Source organism: Rattus norvegicus, chromosome 1, assembly GCF_021556685.1.
Source record: "Rattus norvegicus strain SHRSP/BbbUtx chromosome 1, alternate assembly SHRSP_T2T, whole genome shotgun sequence".
In the NCBI taxonomy this organism is placed as follows: Eukaryota; Metazoa; Chordata; class Mammalia; order Rodentia; family Muridae; genus Rattus; species Rattus norvegicus.
Genome location: NC_141534.1, coordinates 230,137,546 through 230,162,253, shown reverse-complemented (window position 1 = coordinate 230,162,253; position 24,708 = coordinate 230,137,546).

The following is a 24,708-nucleotide window of genomic DNA, read 5'->3' as shown; positions in this document are numbered from 1 at the left end:
TGTGGGATTGCTACCCCATCCCTCCATTTGATGCCCTGTCTTTCTACTGGAGGTGGACTCAATGAGTTCCCTCTCCCCACTATTTGGCATTTTATCTTTGGTCCCTTCCTTTGAGTCCTAAGAGTCTCTAACCACCCAGGTCTCTGGATACAGTCTAGAGGGTCCCCCCACCTCCTACATCTTGAGGATTGCTACATATTTCCATTTATTATGCTGACCCTCTGGGCTTTACTCTTGTTGCCCCTGCCCACCCAATACCTGATCATTCACCCCTCTTCTTCTCTATGTCTACTTTCATATCCATGACACCCTCCTGTGACTGCTTTCTTATTCCTCCCAAGTGGGATTGAAGTATTGTCACTTAGGTCATTCAGCTTATTACACTTCTTGAGTTCTTTGGGTTGTATCCTGGATATTCTGTATTCTTGGCAAATAACCACTAATTAGTGAGTACAGCCCGTGCATGTCTGTTTGAATCGGAGTTATCCCTCTCAGGATACTATCTAGTTCCATCAATTTGCCTACAAATCTCGTTCTTACAGCTGAATAGTATTCCATTGTGTACATGAAAAACATATTCTGTATCCATTCTTCTGGCTATCACAAACAAGGCTGCTACAAACATAGTGGAAGATGTGCCCCAGTGGCAACATGGGGCAACTTTTGGGTATATGCGCAAGAGTGGTATAGTTGCTGCTTCACGTAGATCTATTTTTTTTTTACATTTTTTTTTATTAACTTGAGTATTTCTTATATACATTTCAAGTGTTATTCCCTTTCCCGGTTTCCGGGCAAACATCCCCCTCCCCCCTCCCCTTCCTTATGGGTGTTCCCTCCCAACCCTCCCCCCATTGCCGCCCTCCCCCCATAGTCTAGTTCACTGGGGGTTCAGTCTTAGCAGGACCCAGGGCTTCCCCTTCCACTGGTGCTCGTACTAGGATATTCATTGCTACCTATGGGGTCAGAGTCCAGGGTCAGTCCATGTATAGTATTTAGGTAGTGGCTTAGTCCCTGGAAGCTCTGGTTGCTTGGCATTGTTGTACTTTTGGGGTCTCGAGCCCCTTCAAGCTCTTCCAGTTCTTTCTCTGATTCCTTCAACGGGGGACCTATTCTCAGTTCAGTGGTTTGCTGCTGGCATTCGCCTCTGTATTTGCTGTATTCTGGCTGTGTCTCTCAGGAGCGATCTACATCCGGCTCCTGTCGGTCTGCACTTCTTTGCTTCATCCATCTTGTCTAATTGGGTGGCTGTATATGTATGGGCCACATGTGGGGCAGGCTCTGAATGGGTGTTCCTTCAGTCTCTGTTTTAATCTTTGCCTCTCCCTTCCCTGCCAAGGGTATTCTTTTTCCTCATTTAAAGAAGGAGTGAAGCATTCACATTTTGATCATCTGTCTTGAGTTTCGTTTGTTCTAGGGATCTAGGGTAATTCAAGCATTTGGGCTAATAGCCACTTATCAATGAGTGCATACCATGTATGTCTTTCTGTGATTGGGTTAGCTCACTCAGGATGATATTTTCCAGTTCCAACCATTTGCCTACGAATTTCATAAAGTCGTTGTTTTTGATAGCTGAGTAATATTCCATTGTGTAGATGTACCACATTTTCTGTATCCATTCCTCTGTTGAAGGGCATCTGGGTTCTTTCCAGTTTCTGGCTATTATAAATAAGGCTGCGATGAACATAGTGGAGCACGTGTCTCTTTTATATGTTGAGGCATCTTTTGGGTATATGCCCAAGAGAGGTATAGCTGGATCCTCAGGCAGTTCAATGTCCAATTTTCTGAGGATCCTCCAGACTGATTTCCAGAATGGTTTTACCAGTCTGCAATCCCACCAACAATGGAGGAGTGTTCCTCTTTCTCCACATCCTCGCCAGCATCTGCTGTCACCTGAGTTTTTGATCTTAGCCATTCTCACTGGTGTGAGGTGAAATCTCAGGGTTGTTTTGATTTGCATTTCCCTTATGACTAAAGATGTTGAACATTTCTTTAGGTGTTTCTCAGCCATTCGGCATTCCTCAGCTGTGAATTCTTTGTTTAGCTGTGAACCCCATTTTTAATAGGGTTATTTGTTTCCCTGCGGTCTAACGTCTTGAGTTCTTTGTATATTTTGGATATAAGGCCTCTATCTGTTGTAGGATTGGTAAAGATCTTTTCCCAATCTGTTGGTTGCCGTTTTGTCCTAACCACAGTGTCCTTTGCCTTACAGAAGCTTTGCAGTTTTATGAGATCCCATTTGTCGATTCTTGATCTTAGAGCATAAGCCATTGGTGTTTTGTTCAGGAAATTTTTTCCAATGCCCATGTGTTCCAGATGCTTCCCTAGTTTTTTTTCTATTAGTTTGAGTGTGTCTGGTTTGATGTGGAGGTCCTTGATCCACTTGGACTTAAGCTTTGTACAGGGTGATAAGCATGGATCGATCTGCATTCTTCTACATGTCGACCTCCAGTTGAACCAGCACCATTTGCTGAAAATGTTATCTTTTTTCCATTGGATGGTTTTGGCTCCTTTGTCAAAAATCAAGTGACCATAGGTGTGTGGGTTCATTTCTGGGTCTTCAATTCTATTCCATTGGTCTATCTGTCTGTCTCTGTACCAATACCATGCAGTTTTTATCACTATTGCTCTGTAATACTGCTTGAGTTCAGGGATAGTGATTCCCCCTGAAGTCCTTTTATTGTTGAGGATAGTTTTAGCTATCCTGGGTTTTTTGTTATTCCAGATGAATTTGCAAATTGTTCTGTCTAAGTCTTTGAAGAATTGGATTGGTATTTTGATGGGGATTGCATTGAATCTGTAGATTGCTTTTGGTAAAATGGCCATTTTTACTATATTAATCTGGCCAATCCATGAGCATGGGAGATCTTTCCATCTTCTGAGGTCTTCTTCAATTTCTTTCCTCAGTGTCTTGAAGTTCTTATTGTACAGATCTTTTACTTGCTTGGTTAAAGTCACACCAAGGTACTTTATATTATTTGGGTCTATTATGAAGGGTGTCGTTTCCCTAATTTCTTTCTCGGCTTGTTTCTCTTTTGTATAGAGGAAGGCAACTGATTTATTTGAGTTAATTTTATACCCAGCCACTTTGCTGAAGTTGTTTATCAGCTTTAGTAGTTCTCTGGTGGAACTTTTGGGATCACTTAAATATACTATCATGTCATCTGCAAATAGTGATATTTTGACCTCTTCTTTTCCGATCTGTATCCCCTTGATCTCCTTTTGTTGTCTGATTGCTCTGGCTAGAACTTCAAGAACTATATTGAATAAGTAGGGAGAGAGTGGGCAGCCTTGTCTAGTCCCTGATTTTAGTGGGATTGCTTCAAGTTTCTCTCCATTTAGTTTAATGTTAGCAACTGGTTTGCTGTATATGGCTTTTACTATGTTTAGGTATGGGCCTTGAATTCCGATTCTTTCCAGGACTTTTATCATGAAGGGGTGTTGAATTTTGTCAAATGCTTTCTCAGCATCTAATGAAATGATCATGTGGTTCTGTTCTTTCAGTTTGTTTATATAATGGATCACGTTGATGGTTTTCCGTATATTAAACCATCCCTGCATGCCTGGGATGAAGCCTACTTGATCATGGTGGATGATTGTTTTGATGTGCTCTTGAATTCGGTTTGCCAGAATTTTATTGAGTATATTTGCGTCGATATTCATAAGGGAAATTGGTCTGAAGTTCTCTTTCTTTGTTGTGTCTTTGTGTGGTTTAGGTATAAGAGTAATTGTGGCTTTGTAGAAGGAATTCGGTAGTGCTCCATCTGTTTCAATTTTGTGGAATAGTTTGGATAATATTGGTATGAGGTCTTCTATGAAGGTTTGATAGAATTCTGCACTAAACCCGTCTGGACCTGGGCTCTTTTTGGTTGGGAGACCTTTAATGACTGCTTCTATTTCCTTAGGAGTTATGGGGTTGTTTAACTGGTTTATCTGTTCCTGATTTAACTTCGATACCTGGTATCTGTCTAGGAAATTGTCCATTTCCTGAAGATTTTCAAGTTTTGTTGAATATAGGTTTTTATAGTAAGATCTGATGATTTTTTGAATTTCCTCTGAATCTGTAGTTATGTCTCCCTTTTCATTTCTGATTTTGTTAATTTGGACGCACTCTCTGTGTCCTCTCGTTAGTCTGGCTAAGGGTTTATCTATCTTGTTGATTTTCTCAAAGAACCAACTTTTGGTTCAGTTGATTCTTTCTATGGTCCTTTTTTTTTCTACTTGGTTGATTTCAGCTCTGAGTTTGATTATTTCCTGCCTTCTACTCCTCCTGGGTGTATTTGCTTCTTTTTGTTCTAGAGCTTTTAGGTGTGCTGTCAAGCTGCTGACATATGCTCTTTCCTGTTTCTTTCTGCAGGCACTCAGCGCTATGAGTTTTCCTCTTAGCACAGCTTTCATTGTGTCCCATAAGTTTGGGTATGTTGTATCTTCATTTTCATTAAATTCTAAAAAGTTTTTAATTTCTTTCTTTATTTCTTCCTTGACCAGGTTATCATTGAGTAGAGCATTGTTCAATTTCCACGTATATGTGGGCATTCTTCCCTTATTGTTATTGAAGACCAGTTTTAGGCCGTGGTGGTCCGATAGCACGCATGGGATTATTTCTATCTTTCTGTACCTGTTGAGGCCCGTTTTTTTGACCAATTATATGGTCAATTTTGGAGAAAGTACCATGAGGAGCTGAGAAGAAGGTATATCCTTTTGCTTTAGGATAGAATGTTCTATAAATATCTGTTAAGTCCATTTGGCTCATGACTTCTCTTAGTCTGTCGACATCACTGTTTAATTTCTGTTTCCATGATCTGTCCATTGATGAGAGTGGGGTGTTGAAATCTCCCACTATTATTGTGTGAGGTGCAATGTGTGTTTTGAGCTTTAGTAAGGTTTCTTTTACGTATGTAGGTGCCCTTGTATTTGGGGCATAGATATTTAGGATTGAGAGTTCATCTTGGTGGATTTTTCCTTTGATGAATATGAAGTGTCCTTGCTTATCTTTTTTGATGACTTTTAGTTGGAAATTGATTTTATTTGATATTAGAATGGCTACTCCAGCTTGCTTCTTCTGACCATTTGCTTGGAAATTTGTTTTCCAGCCTTTCACTCTGAGGTAGTGTCTGTCTTTGTCTCTGAGGTGTGTTTCCTGTAGGCAGCAGAATGCAGGGTCCTCGTTGCGTATCCAGTTTGTTAATCAATGTCTTTTTATTGGGGAGTTGAGGCCATTGATATTGAGAGATATTAAGGAATAGTGATTATTGCTTCCCGTTATATTCATATTTGGATGTGAGGTTATGTTTGTGTGCTTTCATTCTCTTTGTTTTGTTGCCAAGACGATTAGTTTCTTGCTTCTTCTAGGGTATAGCTTGCCTCCTTATGTTGGGCTTTACCATTTATTATCCTTTGTAGTGCTGGATTTGTAGAAAGATATTGTGTAAATTTGGTTTTGTCATGGAATATCTTGGTTTCTCCATCAATGTTAATTGAGAGTTTTGCTGGATACAGTAACCTGGGCTGGCATTTGTGTTCTCTTAGGGTCTGTATGACATCAGTCCAGGATCTTCTGGCCTTCATAGTTTCTGGCGAGAAGTCTGGTGTGATTCTGATAGGTCTCCCTTTATATGTTACTTGACCTTTTTCCCTTACTGCTTTTAATATTCTTTCTTTATTTTGTGCGTTTGGTGTTTTGACAATTATGTGACGGGAGGTGTTTCTTTTCTGGTCCAATCTATTTGGAGTTCTGTAGGCTTCTTGTATGTCTATGGGTATCTCCTTTTTTAGGTTAGGTAAGTTTTCTTCTATGATTTTGTTGAAGATATTTACTGGTCCTTTGAGCTGGGAGTCTTCACTCTCCTCTATACCTATTATCCTTAGGTTTGATCTTCTCATTGAGTCCTGGATTTCCTGTATGTTTTGGACCAGTAGCTTTTTCCGCTTTACATTATCTTTGACAGTTGAGTCAATGATTTCTATGGAATCTTCTGCTCCTGAGATTCTCTCTTCCATCTCTTGTATTCTGTTGGTGAAGCTTGTATCTACAGCTCCTTGTCTCTTCTTTTGGTTTTCTATATCCAGGGTTGTTTCCATGTGTTCTTTCTTGATTGCTTCTATTTCCATTTTTAATTCCTTCAACTGTTTGATTGTGTTTTCCTGGAATTCTTTCAGGGATTTTTTTGTCTCCTCTCTATGGGCTTCTACTTGTTTATTTATGTTTTCCTGGAATTCTTTCAGGGATTTTTGTGTCTCCTCTCTATGGGCTTCTACTTGTTTATTTATGTTTTCCTGGAATTCTTTCAGGGATTTTTGCGATTCTTTCAGGCATTTTTGCGATTCCTCTCCGTAGGCTTCTACTTGTTCTCTAAGGGAGTTCTTCACGTCTTTCTGAAGTCCTCCAGTATCATGATCAAAAATAATTTTGAAACTAGATCTTGCTTTTCTGGTGTGTTTGGATATTCCATGTTTGTTTTGATGGGAGAATTGGGCTCCGATGGTGCCATGTAGTCTTGGTTTCTGTTGCTTGGGTTCCTGCGCTTGCCTCTCGCCATCAGATTATCTCTAGTGTTACTTTGTTCTGCTATTTCTGACAGTGGCTAGACTGTCCTATAAGCCTGTGTGTCAGGAGTGCTGTAGACCTGTTTTCCTCTCTTTCAGTCAGTTATGGGGACAGAGTGTTCTGCTTTCGGGCGTGTAGTTTTTCCTCTCTACAGGTCTTCAGCTGTTCCTGTGGGCCTGTGTCTTGAGTTCACCAGGCAGCTTTCTTGCAGCAGAAAAGTTGGTCTTACCTGTGGTCCCGGGGCTCAAGTTCGCTCGTGGGGTGCTGCCCACGGGCTCTCTGCAGCGGCAGCAACCAGGAAGACCTGTGCCGCCGTTTCCGGGAGCTTCAGTGCACCAGGGTTCCAGATGGTCTTTGGCTTTTTCCTCTGGCGTCCGAGATGTGTGTGCAGAGAGCAGTCTCTTCTGGTTTCCCAGGCTTGTCTGCCTCTCTGAAGGTTCAGCTCTCCCTCCCACGGGATTTGGGTGCAGAGAACTGTTTATCCGGTCTGTTTCCCTCAGGTTCCGGCGGTGTCTCACGTAGATCTATTTTTGATTTTCTGTGAATCCTTCAGATTGGTTTCTAGATTGGTTGTGCGAGTTTGCATTCCCACCAGCAATGGAGGAGTGTTCCTCTTTCTCTACATCCTAGCCAACATGTGCTGTCACCTGAGGTTTTGATCTTAGCCATTCTGATTGGTGTAAGTTGGAATCTCATTTGAGATTTCTCTGTTGTGAATTCTCTATTTAGTTACATACCCTATATTTTTGATTGGGTTGTTTTGTTTTTGGAGGTTAGCCTTTTGAGTTCTTTATGTATTTTGGATATTAGCCCTCTATCAGATATGGGGTTAGTGAAGATTTTTTTTTTCCCGATCTGTAGGTTGCAGAATTTTCCTACTGGCTGTGTCTTTTGCCTTACAGAAACTTTTCAGTCTCATGCGGTCCCTTTTATCAATTCTTGATCTTAGAGCCTGAGTCATTGAAGTTCTGTTTAGGAAAATTTCCCCTGTGCCTATGGGTTCTAGGTTCTTTCACACTTTCTCTTCTATTAGATTCAGTGTATCTGGTTTTATGTTGAGGTTCTTGATCCACTTGGACTTGAGCTTTGTGTAAGGTAACAATTATGGATCTATTTTCATTTTTCTACATACAGACTGCCAGTTAGACAACATTTATTGAAGATGCTTTCTTGTGTCCATTGTATATTTTTGGCTTCTTTATCAAAGATCAAGTGTCCATAAGTATGTGGTTTTATTTCAGGTTCTTCAATTCTATTCCATTGATCAACTTGTCTGTCTCTGTTCCAAGACCATGCAGTTTTTATCACTATTACTCTGTAGTAAAGCTTGATATCAGGGAAGGTGAGTCCCACATAAGTAGTAGTAGTAGTAGTAGTAGTAGTAGTAGTAGTAGTAGCAGTTGTTGTTGTTGTTGTTGTTGTTGTTATTATTATTATTATTATTATTATTAAATCTCATTTGACAGTCCAGTCATCATCTCCCCTTTTGGTCTTTCATCTCCCCATCCTATTCCTCCTCCCCTGTCCCCAAGAGGATGTCTCTACCCCACCAGACCTCACCACTCCCTAAAGTCCCAAGTCTCTGGAGGGCTAGGTACGTCCTCTACCACCAGGGCCAGACAGTCCTCCACTGTACATGTGTTAGTGCACACTGCATGGTAGGAAGTGGGGGGAACCTCTAGAATGTAGGAGAGACCCTAAATGCTCAATAGTAGGGAGAAGGAACTTGTGAAGTACACCTCCAGTGGAATATTAGGGCATCAAGTGGTGGGATGAGAGTGTCATCTGACAGTTAAAGACTTTGTTCCAGAATTGTTCCTGCCTAAAGAAACTGCAGGGACAAAAATAGAGAAGAGCCTGAGGAAAAGAAGGCCTAGTGACAGGCCCAAAGTGGGATCTAGCTCAAGGGGAGGCCCCAAGGCTGGATACAATTACTGAGGCCTTGGATCACTCACAAAAATGGACCTAACATGACTTCCCTCAGAAAGACCCAACAAGCAGCTGAAAGAGTCAAATGCAGACATTTGCACCCAAACCATGAACAGAAGCTGCTGACTCCTCTGGGAAATTAGGCAAAAGCTGGAAGAAGCTGAAAAGGGGGGCAACCTTGGAATATGACCAGCAGTCTCATCTAACATCGACCCCTTAGATTACTTAGACACTGGATCACCAACCAGGCAGCATACACCAGCTGATATGAGGCTCCCAACACTTATACAGCAAAGGACTCCTGGGTCTGTGCTCAGTCAGAGAACATGCACCTAACCCTCAAAAGACTGGAGGACCTAGGGAATTTAGAGGTCTGGTTGGGTGGGTGGGGTGGGGACATCCCCATTGAGAAAGGCGGGGCAGGGAGAGGAGGTATAGGATGTAGAATAGTTGGAGCATGGACCAGGAAGGGAATAAAATCTGGAGTGTTGAAAAAATAAAAATAAATAAAAAAGGAGCTTCAGGTTTCTGCCTACACCTAGAGCCGAAAGCCAGTTGTCAGGAGTGCTGACATACCTGAGATCAGAGGTAAGACCAACTCTTCTGCTCCAAGTGATCCTTCTCGTGGTCTCAGGATGCACAAAGGCAGAAGTCATCTGAGATAGGAGACTTTCAGTTTCTGCCTGCTCACAGAGCTGAACTACTCCCACAGCTCTCTGTTCCCAAATCTTGTGGGAGAGAGAACTAGACTCTCAGAAGTGCAGACAATCTTGAGACCTCAGGGGAGACCGCCACTTCTGCTCACATTCCTGGCCCAAAAGGAACATGCCAAGTGCCCTCTGGATACAGGAACATAGGAGCAGTTAGCAGCAGCAACCTTCTGGTTTCTGTCTGCACCCAGAACTGAACTGAACCAGTCCCAGAGCTCTCTGTACCAAAATCTTGTGGGGGAGAGAGCTGCACTCTCAGAAGTGCTGACAGTGCTGAGAGCTAAGGGGAGACCTCCACTTCTGTTCAAATTCCTGGCCCAAAAGGAACCTGCCTAGCACCATCTGGAGACCAGAACCTAGGACCAGTTAAGAGCAGAACTCTTCCTCTTTCTGACTGCACCAAGAGCCAAAGCCCATTTCCTGGAACTCTGACACACCAGAGAACAGAGGTAAGACCAACTCTTTTGCTCCAAGCAACCAGCCTTGAGGTGTCAGGTCACACAAACCCAGAAGCAGGTTTCTGTTCCCAAATCCTGCTGAAAGAAAACAGGTCTATAAAACTGCTGATGCACAGGCTTGCAGGAGGGTCACACCACTGTCACAGACAGCAAGGTAAGCTAACACCAGAGGCAACATGATGGCAAGAGGCAAGCACAGGAACCTAAGCAGCAGAAACCAAGACTATTTGGCATCATGAGAACCCAGTTCTCCCACCAAAGCAAATGCTGGATATCCCAACACACCAGAAAGGCAAGGTTTGGATTTAAAATCACATCTCACAATGATGATAGAGGATTTTAAAAGGACATAAATAACTCCCTTAAAGAAATACAGAACAACACAGGTAAACAAGTACAAGGACTTAAAGAGCAAACACAAAACTCCCTTAAAAAATTACAGGAAAATACAACCAAACAGATGAAGGAATTGAACAAAACCATTCAGGATTTAAAAATAGAAATACAACAATAAAGATATCAAAAAGGGAGACAACTCTAGAGATAGAAAACCTAGGCAAGAGATCAGGAGTCATAGACACAAGTATCACCAACAGAATACTAGAGACTGAAGAGAAAAATCTCAGGGGCAGAAGATACCATAGAAAACATTGACACAGTCATCAAAGAAAATGCAAAAAGAAAAAGCTCCTAACCCAAAACATCCAGGAAACCCAGGACACAATGAAAAGACCAAACTTAAGGATGATAGGTATAGAAGAGAACAAAGGTTCCCAACTTAAAAGACCAGTAAATATTTTCAACAAAATTATAGAAGAAAACTTCCCTAATGTAAAGAAAGAGTTTCCCAAAAACATATAATAAGTCTACAGAACTCCTAACAGATTGGACCAGAAAAAAAAATTCCTCCCTTCACATAATAGTCAAAACACTAAACTCACAAAACAAAGAAAGAATATTAAAACCAGTAAGGGGGAAAGGTCAAGTAACATATAAGGGCAGACCTATCAGAATTACACCAGACCTCACCAGAGACTATGAAAGTCAGAAGATCCTGGGCAGATGTCATATAGACCCTAAGAGAACACAAATGTCAGTCCCGGCTCCTATATCCAGCAAAACTCTCAATTAACATACATGGAGAAACCAAGATATTCCATGACAACCAAATTTACACAGTATCTGTCAACAAATCCAGCCCTACAAAGGATAATAGATGGAAAACTCCAACAAAAGGAGGAAAAGTACACCCTAGAAAAAGCAAGAAAGTAATCTTGCAACAAAACTAAAAGAGAGACACACAAATATAATTCCACCTCTAACAACAAAAATAACAGGAAACAACAATCACTGCTTCTTAATATCTCAACATCAATGGACTCATTTCCCAATAAAAAGATATAGACTAACAGACTAGATACATAAAGAGGACTCAGCATTTTGCTGCATACAGGAAACATACCTAAGTGACAAAGACAGACGCTACCTCAAAGTAAAAGGCTAAAAAAATTTTTTTTCCAAGCAAATGGTCTGAAGAAACAAGCTGGAATAGCCATTCTAATATCAAATAAAATCAACTTTCAACTTAAAGTTATCAAAAAAGATAAAGGGGGACACTATATATTCATGAAAGAAAAAACCAAGATGAACTCTCAATCCTCAACATCTATGTTCCAAATTGAAGGGCACTTACATTCATAAAAGAAACCTTACTAAAGGTCAAAGCACACATTGCACCTCAGACAATAATATGGGGAGATTTCAACACCCCTCTCTCATCAATGGACAGATCATGGAAACTAAAACTAAAGAGAGACATAGAGAAACTAACATTATGAAACAAATGGACTTAACAGATATTTATAGAACATTTCATCCCAAATCAAAAGAATATACCTTCATCCCAGCACCTTAAAGTACCTTCTCCAAAATTAACCATGTAATTTGTCACAAAACAGGCCTCAACAGATACAAAAAGACAGAAATAATCCCATGCATTCTTTCAGATCACCAAGGAATAAGGCTGGTCTTCAATCACAACAATAACAACAGAAAGTCCACATATACTTGGAAGTTGAACAATGCTCTACTCAACGATACTTGGTCAAGGAAGAACTAAAGAAAGTAATAAAAGACTTTTTAGAATTTAATGAAAATGAAAGTACAACATACCCAAAATTATGGGACACAATGAAAACAGTGCTAAGAGGAAAACTCTTAGCTCTGAGTGCCTCCAAAAAGAAACTGGAGAGAGCATACATTAGCAGTTTGATAGCACACCTAAAAGCTCTAGAACAAAAAGAAGGAAATATGCCCGAGAGGAAATAATCTTTCAACTCAGGGTTGAAATTAACCAAGTAGAAACAAAAAGAACTATACAAAAAAATCAACAAAATTAGAAGCTGGTTCTTTGAGAAAATCAGCAAGATAGATAACCCTTAGCCAAACTAGCCAGGGGGCACAGAGAATGTATCCAAATTAGCAAAGAGAGACATAACAACAGAATCTGAGGAAATTCAAAATGTCATCAGATCCTACTACAAAAGCTTATATTTAAAAAAATGCAAAATCTGGATGAAATTGACAATATTCTCAACAAATACCACATACCCAAGTTAAATCATGATCAGATAAACCTTCTAAACAATCCCATCAACCCTATAGAAGCAGTTATTAAAACTGTCTCAAACAAAAAAAGCCCAGTACCAGATGGGTTTAGTGCAAAATTCTATCAGGCCTTCATAGAAGACTTCTTACCAATACTGTTCAAACTATTCCACAAAATAATAAACAGAGCACTAAATAATTTATTCTATGAAGCCACAAATATGCTTACACCTAAACTATACAAAGACCCAACAAAGAAAGAAAACTTCAGACCAATTTCCCTTATGAATATTGATGCAACAATATACAACAAAATTCTCACAAACCGAATCCAAGAACATATCAAAATGATCATCCATCATGATCAAGTAGACCTCATCCCATGGATGCTGGGATGGTTCAATATACAGAACTCCATTGACTTAATCCACTATGTAAACAAACTTTAAGAAAAAAGCCACATGATAATCTCATTAGATGGTAAGAAAGCATTTGACAAAATTGAATACCCCTTCATGTTAAAAGTCTTGGAAGGATCAGGAATTCAAGGCCTATACCTAAACATAGTAAAAGCAATATACAGCAAACCAGTAGCCAACTTCAAACAAATGGAGAGAAACTTGAAGCAATTGCATTAAATTCAGGGACTAGACAAGGCTGACCACTCTCCCTACTTATTCAATATATTACTCAAAGCTCTAGACAGAGAAATCGGACAACAAAAAGAGGTCAAAGAATAAAAATTGGAAAGAAGTCAAAATTTCACTATTTGCAGATGATATGATAGTATATTTAAGTGAGCCCAAAAGTTCCACCAGAGAACTACTAAATCTGATAAACAATTTCAGCAAAGTGGCTGGGAATAAATTAACTCAAACAAAACAGTAGCCTTCCTCGACTGACTCAAAGGATAAACAGACTGAGAACTAAATTAGGCAAGTGACACCCTTCCCAAATAACATAAAAAACCTTGGTGTGACTCTCACCAAGCAAGTGAAAGATCTGTATGACAAGAAGTTCAAGTCTCTGAAGAAAGAAATTGAAGATCTCAGAAGACCCTATGCTCATGTATTGGCAGGATTAACATAGTAAATATGGGCATTTTGCTAAAAGCAATCTACAGATTCAATGCAATCCCCACCAAAATTTCAATTCACTTCTTCATAGAGATAGGAAGAGCAATCTGCCAATTCATTTGGAATAACAAAAAACCTAGGATAGGGAAAACTGTACTCAATGATAAAAGAAATTCTGGGGGAATTACCATACCTGACCTCAAGCAGTATTACAGAGCAATAGTGATAAAAAAAAAAAAAACCTGTATAGTATTGGTACAAAGACGGGCAGGTAGATCAGTGGAATAGAATTGAAGACCCAGAAGTGAACCCACATATCTTTGGTCACTTGATCTTTGACAAAGGAGTTAAAACCATCCAATGTAAAAAAGATAGCATTTTCCACAAGTGGTGCTCATTCAACTGGAGGTCAGCATGTATAACAATGCAAATCTACTCATTCTTATTGCCCTATACAAAGCTTAAGTCCAAGTGGATCAAGAACCTCCACATAAAATCCAATACACTCACACTAATAGAAGAAAAATTGGTGAAGACCCTCAAATACATGGGCATTCGGGAAAATTTCATCGACACAACACCAATGGTTTATGCTCTAAGATGAAGAATTGACAAATGGGACCTTATAAAAAATGAAAGCTTCTGTAAGGCAAAGGGCAGTGTTATTAGGACAAAATGGCCACCAACCGATTGGGAAAAGATCTTTACCAATCCTACATCCAATAGAGGGCTAATATCCAATATATACAAAGAACTCAAGAAGTTAGAATCCAAAGAGCCAAATAACCCTATTAAAAATAGGGTACAGAGCTAAACAAAGGATTCACAGCTAAGGAATATGGAATGGCTGAGAAGTACCTAAAGAAATGTTAAACATCCTTCGTCATCAGGGAAATGCAAATCAAAACAACTCTGAGATTCTATCTCACACCAGTGAGAATGGCTAAGATCAAAAACTCAGGTGACAGCAGATGCTGGCGAGGATGTGGAGAAAAAGGAACACTCCTCCATTGTTTGTGGGATTGAAAACTGGTACAACCACTCTGGAAATCAGTCTGGAGTTTCCTCAGAAAATTGGACATTTTACTACCTGAGGACCCAGCTATACTACTCCTTGGCAAATTCCCAAATGATGCTCCAACATACAACAAACACACTTATTCCACTGTGTTTATAGCAGACTAATTTAGAATAGCCAGAAGCTGGAAAGAATCCAGATGCCCTTCAACAGAGGAATGGATACAGAAAATGTGGTACATCTACACAATGGAGTACAACTCAGCTATCAAAAACAATGATATCATGAAATTCATAGAAAAATGGATGGAACTAGAAAATATCATCCTGAGGGACATAACTCAATCACAAAAAAACACACATGGTATGTACTCACTGATAAGTGGATATTAGCCCAAAACCTCAAATTACCCAAAATACAATCAACAGACCACATAAAGCTCAAGAAGAAGGACGACCAAAGTGGGGATGCTCCAGACCTTCTTAAAAGTGGGTACAAAAATATTCATAGGAGGAGATATGGAGACAAAGTTTGAAGCAGGGACTGAAGGAATGGCCATTAACAGACTGCCCACCTGGGGATCCAGCCCATATACATATTGCCATCAAACTAGACAATATTGATGAAGCCAAGACGTGCATGCTGACAGGATACTGATATAGCTGTCTCCTGAGAGGCTCAGCCAGTGTGCGACAAGTACAGAGGCGAATGCTGTAAGCAAACCATTGAACTGAGAACAGGGTCCCTGTTGAAGGAATTAGAGAACAGATTGAAGGAGCTGAAGAGGCTTGCAACCCTATAAGAAGAACAATACCAACCAACCAGAGCTCTAAGGAACTAAACCACTACCCAAAACTTACACATGGACAGACCCATGGTTCCCAGCTACATAGGTAGTAGAGGATGGCCTTGTTGGGCACCAATGGGAGAAGAAGCCCTTGGTCCTGCCAAGGCTGATACCCCTTCCCACTGTACAGGAATGTGTCAGGTTGGGGAGGCAGGAAAGGGGGTGGTTGGAAGGGGGAACATCCTTATAGAAGAAGAGGAGGGGGATGAGATAGGGGGCTTATGGACAGGAAACCGGGAAAGGGAGTAATATTTGAAATGTAAATAAAAAAATCCAATAAGAAAGGAAAGAAAAAAAGAAAGAAACCAAAACAAAACAAACCAAACCAAAACAAACAAAACAAAACAATAACAACAACAACAAAAAAACCCGAGAGAGAGAGAGAGAGAGAGAGAGAGAAAGAGAGAGAGAGAGAGAGAGAGAGAGAGAGAGAGAGAGAGAGAGAGAGAGAGATTCTAGACAGTAAGTCCTATGTTTAAAAAGGAAGCTGTACTTTCTTCCTCTTTCTGAGGGTAAAAGTCTTAGGTGATTAACACCTGTAGTAATTGCTAGGATTAAATAATGTGGTCTTTGTTCTACCTCTGCAGGAACTGTGCAGCTCTTTTAACCTGGTAGTAGCAAGTTGCAGGAAAAGAAAGGGACACTTTCAAAAGTGATTATCACATTTATTGCTATGTTGTAAAAGGTTCCTATAAAAGCTATCTAAGAGGAAAACTGAAAAGTCCTCCTAAGTGGTGAATTGGAAAAATTCTTCTAAGTGTGGAAAGGGAAAATATTCTTTTCTATGTATTTGTCCCCAGTACTTATACATCTTTCAGAATACATGATTGCATGTTAAAAAGTTCATCACAAGTTCACACAAAAAACTCAAATCATAAATTGAAATAGAAGTGTACAACAGAGAATGTTTACATGCATATTCTTTAGGAGTAATTACCTGGCTAAATATCCATCACCTGTCATGGCTCCACAGGCTCACTGAAGGTTTAAATCACTAAGTTATTAGTGGTTTTGTATAGATAAACCCAGTCAATATTTTATCTTCTGTCCAAGCACCTACAATAAATTGTTCGTTCCCTTTTTATGATTGTTGGTTAATTGCTTTACAACCTCTTGGAATGTGCTCTGAGTAGTATAGAAGGTCTGGTTACTAAGAGTGATTAATTGGTGATACTTGCAGAGTTCTCATTTTAGTTTTGACTATCAGAAAAAGACCTAATAGCGGTCCCACTATAAAAGAGCTTAATAATCACTGATATAGTTTTAGGAATTCTTAGAGGAACATCATTAAGACTTAAGAGATCATATTTGTCTATGTAGCATCACTACAAAACAGTATATCTTTGTAGATCTTCAGAGATCTGCTCAACAGGGGTGGGCTAATACCAAGTGATTGTTACATACATTTAATCATAATAAGAAAAGCATATTAATAGCAGGAATCTTCCTAAAATCAATTCTTTTATGGTCTTTCCCAATAAGAGTGAATCTGTCTCTGATTCTATTACAATCCAAAGCAGACCATCTCAGGAAGGTCACCTGCTAGTTATTAACTTGTCCTATTATGACTCCTGACACTTAATGATCAGGGACAGTCAGCAATGGATTGAGTTGTTTTGTATATAACAACCTCACTCATGTTTTTCCATCTCATATATTCTGCCTCTCTCTGTTATAAATAAAAAAATAATTTTTATTCAAAATAAACTTTAAAAGGCAACTGCTATTGCCACACTTCTTTAAATTGTGAAATTAGTTTATAAATTATAAAACAATACATTTTAAATACCTACACAGAAGTAGTAGAATATTCTTTATGGTTTTTAGCAAGTCAACAAATACTTGCTAATAAATACTATGGACACAATAACTCCTGTCTTTTGAGGTAGGCTTTTAAAATGTACACAGTGGTTTCCTATTGTGTATGGATATAAGCAAATTTATGTAAAGAATTTTACTGTGACAAGAGATAGATAAACTACATTCTGTATTTTGATATGCTTAAAAACATAATTCCTGTTAAGAATTAAAATATTAAGCAATGAGTAAAAATGTAAATCAGTCTATATTTTTATTTTATCACTGTGACTTTTCTATTTGTTTAAAATTTAGAAAAATGAAGACATGCAAATTGTAATAGAGAATTTTAAAGATAAATTTAGCCATTTATTATATATTCATTTAATTCCAACCGTCTTTCTTTTAGGCCTACGATCCAAATTGAAGTTAAGATGCTGTGTTTTGACCACATTGACAGATATGTAAAATCTCTCCTCAAACACTGCTTTGCAGATGAAAATGATGAGCCCTTTGAAGACATATTTTTTTATTCATGGGCTTCTCCTCGTGTTTACAAACACTTTCCGTTGCTCAGACTACTGCCTAACACACAGTCAACATTTAGTATATACTTTCTGACTATATGAATGGTTATAGCTGGCTCCTGAATACAAATAGTTGAAGTAGCAAAGGATTCCCAGTGTTCATTACTATCCTTCGCCCTTCTCTTGTTATGGAAATATGTAGGATGCATGCCATAGCAAATGTTGTCTACTACCATTACAATTTCTGGAACATAAAGATTCTCTCGCCTTGCTTGTGAGTCTGGAAACATATACCTGATTTACTGCCAATAGGAATATGGAGAGGTGTGTGATTTGTCACTTCTTGTTAGAGGCAAGAAAGATTAGATTAGTTTCTTTACTTCATCTCCCCCTTATGTTTGAAGTTTCAAGGAAAAGAATGGAGCTTGATATCTAGGTTTATGCAAAATGTTTGCCCATCAAGTGTAAGACTCTGGGCTCACTTCCCAATATTGAAGGAAACAAATTTAAAATGATAGAAGTATTTTGGATATTAGCCCTCTATCAGATGTGGGATTAGTGAAGATTTTTTTCCCAGTCTGTAAGTTGCCAATTTATCCTATTGGCTATGTCCTCTGCCTTACAGAAGCTTTCCAATTTCATGAGGTACCATTTATCAACTCTTGATCTTAGAACATGAGCCACTGAAGTTCTGTTTAGGAAATTTTCCCCTGTGCCAATGAGATCAAGGCTCTTTCCCATTTTCTCTTCTGTTAGCATCAGTGTATCTGGTTTTATGTGGAGGTTCGTGATCCATTTGGTCTTGAGCTTTGTACAAGGTGAAAATGTGGATCTATTTTCATTTTTCTACAGATGGACAGCCAGTTAGGCCAGCACCATTTATTGAAGATGCTTTCTTTTTCCATTGTATATTTTTGGGTACTTTGTCAAAGATCGTGTCCATAAGTGTGTGGTTTTATTTCAGGTTCTTCAATTCTATTTCATTAATCAACTGTCTGCCTCTTTATGAAGACCATGCAGTTTTTTTCACTATTACTCTAGTATAGCTGAGGTCAGGGATGGTGATTCACCCAGAAGTTCTTTTTTTTTAAAGACTTACTTATTATGTATGACTACACTGTAGCTGTCTTCAGACACACCAGAATAGGGTAACAGATCTCATTACAGATGGCTGTGAGCCACCATGTGGTTGCTGGGATTTGAACTCACTGAACTCAGGACCTCTGAAAGAGCAATCAGTGCTCTTAACCACTGAACTACATCTCCATCCCCAGAAATTCTTTTATTGTTAAGAATAGTTTTCACTATTCTGGATTTTTTTTCTTTACCAGGTGGATTAGAGTATTGCTCTTTCCATGTCTTTGAAAGTTGTGTTGGGTTTGATAGGGATTGCATTGAATCTGTAGATTACTTTTGATAGGAGGCCCAGTTTTATTATGTTAATTCTGACAATCCATGAACATGGGATATCTCTCCATATTCTGCCATCTTCAACTTTTTTTCTTGATAAACTTGAAGTTATTGTCATACAGATCTTTTACTATTACCAAGAAACCAAACAACCCAACCAAAAATGGAGTATAGAACTAAAACATAATTCCCAACATAGGAATCTCAAATGGCTTAGAAGCACTCAAAGAAAAGCTCAAAGTCCTTAGTGATCTGGAAATCAATCTGGATGTTCCTTGGAAAATTGGAAACAGATCTACCTGAAGAACCAGCTATAGCCCTCCTGGGCATATATTCACAAGTTGTCCCATCATGCCACAGAGGCATGTGATCCACTATGGTCATAGCATTCTTATTTGTGATAGCTAGAAACAAGAAACAACCCACATGTCCCACAATAGAAGACTGGATAATGAAAATGTGGTTCATTTACACAATGTAAAACTAATCAGCTATTAAGAATGAAGTTTGCAGGCAAGTGGGTGGAAGTAGAAAATATCCTGAGTGAAGCAACTCAGACCCAAAACAACATGCACAGCATGTACTCAGTAATAAGTGAACATTGCCCCCCAAATACAGAATATTCAGGATATAATTCACATAACTCAAGAGTGTTAACAAGCTGAATGGTCCAAGTCAGAGTGGCTCAGTCTCATTTGGGAGAAGGAAGCAATCACAGGAGCGGGGCTGGGGGGGGGGTTAGGGAGGAGAGACATGGGTAGCAAAGAGGATGTGGAGGGGAAGAGGGGAACATGATCAGGTATTGGGTGGGAGGAAGAGGACTGAAGTCCTGAGACCCAGCATAAAGAATGGAAACAGGCAACCTTGAGAGGTAGCAGTAGGGAGTCGTCTGGAATATATCAGAGGCCTGTGAGATGAGAGATTCTCAGGATTCAAAGGGAGGGACCTTAGATGTAATGCCCTATAGGAGGAAGAGGGAACTTGTAGAGTCCATCTCCAGCAGAAAGACAAGGCATCAAGTTGAAGGATGTGGTTATGATCTCACAGTCAAAAACTCTGACCCAGAATTGTTCCTGTTTGAAAGAACTGTAGAGACAAAAATGGAGAAAAGAGGAAAAGGAGGTCCAGTGAGAGACTCAAATTTTAGTCCAGCAGAAGGGGAGACACTGAGGTCTCACACTATTACTGCTGCTATTGTGTGCTCACAAACAGGGGTCTATCAGGTCTACTCTCTGAACTATCCAACAAGCAGTTGAAAGAACCAGATACAGATAATAATACCCAACCAATGGACAGAAGCTGGTAATACCTGTTGTTGAATTAGGGAAAAACTGAAAGAAGCTGCAGAGGGGGAATGACCTTATAGGAATATGCCATCTCAACTACCCTAGATGCCCAAGACCCGTCAGACATTGAGCCACCAATCAGTCAGCATACCCAGCTTATATGAAGTACATGACACGTGTACAGCAGAGGACTGCTTGGTTTGAACTCCGTCAGAGATGATGTACCTAACCCTCAAGAGACTTGAGGGTTCAAGGATTGGTCTGGTGGGATGGTAACATGGGGGTGGGGACATCCTCTTGTACACAAGGGAGGAGATATGGGCTGTGGAACAGTCAGAGGTTGACCCGGGAGGCATAAAGTCTGGACTATAAAAAAAAAGATTAAAATAAAATGCTGGAAGTAAAAAGAGAATTAACAGAGGAAATAAGGAGTCTACAATTCAGTTATCTTGATCACTTTTAAAGATGAATCACCAAAGAAAGGCCTCTTGATTAACAGTAGGTTACGATCTGAGCAATCTAAGGAGTATCAGTCTCTGAGATTTTCAACACTATTTCTTATGAGAATCAATATGGTCATGACTTAGTACTGTGATAAAATTTTACAAAACATCGATCTTCCACAAATATATTATTAGTAGATACAGGGAAATACATTTAAACAAGTTTTCTCAACATATTCTCTAAAGAAATTATATAAAATAGAAAATATTGATCTGTAACAGTTTGTCATTTGGACTTATTTTATTGCTCTAATCTTTTAGTAGAATTGTATTAGATTTTTGCCTAGGCTTGTGGCCTATTCAGTCTCAGATTTTCTGCCACTTTAACAGCATCAGTTATGGGCTTTATTTCATGGAGTGCCCCTTAAATGCCATCAGGAAATGGTTGGTTACTCCCATAATATTTGTGCTAGTATTTCACCAGTATATCTTGCAGACAGACCACTGTTGTAGGTCACAGAGATTGTAGCTGGGAGATACTAATGATCACCTTTCTCCTCAGGTAGTGTGCAGAATACTTTCCAATAGGAGTGATGTTTCTAAGTAGGCACCAGGTTTACTTCTCTATGTCCATGACATATATAAATATTCATGAAGCATATATATATATATATATATGTAATTTTACAAATGGCCTTTAGTGATAGTGGTGCTTCCTCATATTATTTCCTTTACTCTTCCTTCCCAAATTTATTTAATCTTCATATTTTAGTTTCCTTGTTGTCTCTCCATAACACTCCAGACCCCATTCACTCTTTCTTTGAATCTCCTTCAATAGTATCACTCCTACACTAAGGTTCAGCTATTTGCCAAGGTTCAAACGAGATAGGAGTCCTGCCATTGAGAGGGAAAGTGTGCAAAGACTCCCACTCCTCACCCAGAAACCCATTGGCAATGAAAACAATCTCTTTTCTCCAAGGGAGTCTCATTAAGTACATTATCCATACTTCAACGAAAGCCCCATGCCTAGAAGTAGTTGTCCAACACACAATAAACTCAATTGTGGACTCTTTTTAAAGCTGCCTATGCCTTTGTTTAAGCATTTTTTTTTTCTTATCGGTCTTTTGCTTGTTTATTTTGATGAATTTGGTAGCAATTCAGGAAACTTGGTGATTGTATAGTGCTTCTTCACAGTTCTGGACAAATTCTTTGATATATGGTAAGATCTTCAGAATCAGATGTGTATTAATCTTTCAAAAAACTTTTTATTGATTCTTTGTGAATGTCACATCATGCACCCCAATCCTACCCACCTCTCTGTCCCATCATATCGTCTGCACTCTACCCCTACAACTTCCTCCCAAAAAGGAAAAAAACAAAAATTCATCATGGAAGCTGGAGTGAGTCACAGTGTGTTGCACAGTATACCCTTTATTTGCAAACGTGCATTGCAATGAGTCATTGATCTGTTTTGAGGCCTCTGTCTTTTGCTGCACTGGATCCTCATGGACTCTTGTTTGATGTCCCTCTATTGTCCTGTGTCATAAAGATCATGAAGCTTCGAATCTGCAGAACTGGCTCCTTTTCCTGCTCCAGCAGTTCAGAGATGGTGTAGATATAGGGGTGAGCCAAGTCAGAGCCCTGGATCTGGATCTGTGAGGTAGTTGAGCTGGTTACCATGCCCACTCTTCTGTACCTGCACAAGAGACAGCTCTCACTCTTTGTCCAGGAAAGGTGCAGGGCCAGATCTGTGCTGGCCTTAGACGTCAACATGAGTTCAGGTGTTAGCATAGACTAAGGAGAGCTGCACGTCGATTAGTGGTACAATGAGCCATGAATGTCTATTCATACAAGACCCCTCAGCAATAGTGAGGGTTGGGACGTCACCATGGCCTTAGGTGGCACCACAGGCTACTTACATCAGGCTATTCTTTACCATCCTTGGCTCTCTAGTTCCACCTCTCTTAATAGTTCTCAAACCCTTCCACTTCTCTTTCTCGCACATCTTTTCACCACATACTTACAAATTGTACTTACAAATTGTAATTGGGGGGCAGGGACTGGGAATCTTCATCCCAGTGCTCTCACTAAACATCCTTCATGCAGGAATTTGGACTGAACAAATAAACCAGCTCAATTCCTCCCTGACTTGAAAGCTGATTGTTAGCCAGTTGGTTTTTTGCCAACCAAACTTAGCAGCATTAGATGCACATTGTTACCCTATGTGGTCGATTCTACTAAGAAAGGCAAACATCAAATTTGAGTGTTTACTAAGTGTACAGTGTTTACTAAGCAGATTTCTTCCTTGTTCAAGTCCTGGACCTCAGATCATAGTCTCCTACTGTACCCACAATGAAGTCTTCCTGGAAATTCCTCTTTTTTTCCATTCTGGAATCCATTAGAGGCCATACTGTGTTTCACTTGACTATTGCATCATGTATTTCTGCTTCACTACCCATTTTGTCAGTGCAATGGGTAAGATACTTTCATAATTCCCTTTGATATTAATGCATGCATGGTAAAGTCTCCTTTACCATACTGGTCCAATTTAAAGTTCCAATAAGTTAATAAATGTAGATATAAGTTGTTTATACAGAATCAGAAAATTTGAAGACATTTCCAAAAAAAATCTTTTCTGTATTACGTGTTCAGGAAATGCAAAGTTTTATCTGAGGTCACAGTATAGTGAGTGGCTTCTCTCTTTAACCCGACTGGAAAATTGAGAAGTCTAAGATTTGTCTTTTTGGTCCAGCTCTTTAGACAAGTTGCTAAGTGAAATGAATGTCCCATAGTGCCTCAGCTATGAACACAGCTCTCTGAGATACTTTTTATGCATGTCACAGAGTGTTTATGATATTGATGAGTACAATATCTCGCCAACTAGAAGAGGATCCTATATGTATACATTTAAATAGCTGTGTATAACTAATTTATGAATCACGAAGCTTCAGTTCATGTGCTGTTTTAAAAATGCATTCTGCATTCAGGAAAAGGACATAAATTTTCTCCCAAAAATTCTGAAAATCATAGCTAAATATCATGTTTTATGATTCACTTGATACAACAAATAAAGCACTGGAATATTTCTTATGAGAAGAAACAACTTCCACAGTCACCACTTTTCCAAACTTCAGAGGCATCCTATGTGACTTTAGTTAGGAGAAAAGAGAAAACATAGCAAGTTGCATATCACCAGAGAACTGTTAAAATTAGATGATTGCAATTTTTTTCAGAAGCTTTGGAAAGATAGAGTAAAATGTATTTTTAAGTAACCACTCTGAGATGTATAAGGTAAGTTTATGTCAAGATATACTTGCAGTTTGGGAAAAACAAAAACCTCGAGGTATCTTCACTAATTCCTAGAAAAAAGTCAATCCTTTTAATAGGTATTATATTGAGATAATATAATGTTCAGATAAAATATTTCCACTTAGAAGTTAAAACTTGTGAATTAACTATGTGAGTAATGTATCTTTGGTTTATTTCTTTAAATTAAACAAAACTCAAGACTTACGTTATGCTAATTTTAAAATATTTGTAGTAAAACAGTAAAAATGACCAATTAAATTTTAGCTTTCATAATCACATGGAAAAGTAGAGTACATATCTCCTCCACGAAAATTCTTAGCCGTAAGTAAAGCTCTTACTACCTATGGTAACTTTGAAATTTGCTCACAGGATGTGTGGGAAGGATGGGCATGATAGTAATAAATGTATTGGCACTTACAATTGTAAACATCAACAGGTTATTTTTATTCATGTCTCTAAGGAAAGCAGCATTGTTTATGTGGTTGTGGGTGATCATTTTGGTAAGTATTTTTCCTAAATATTTTCTGAGAGTGTTTTAAATATTAAATCAGTTACAATTTATTCCAGCATTCATTTTATTAAAGAAGTTGATGCTGGAGAGCATATTTCTATCTTTTTGCTTTACTTGAATTCACAGAGTAAAATGTTTGTTCCTATTATGAAGACAAAACATAGATGACCCACTGGCCAGACAACCTTGAGATTCCACCTTACATGAGTCAGAATGGCTAAGTTCAAAAACTCAAA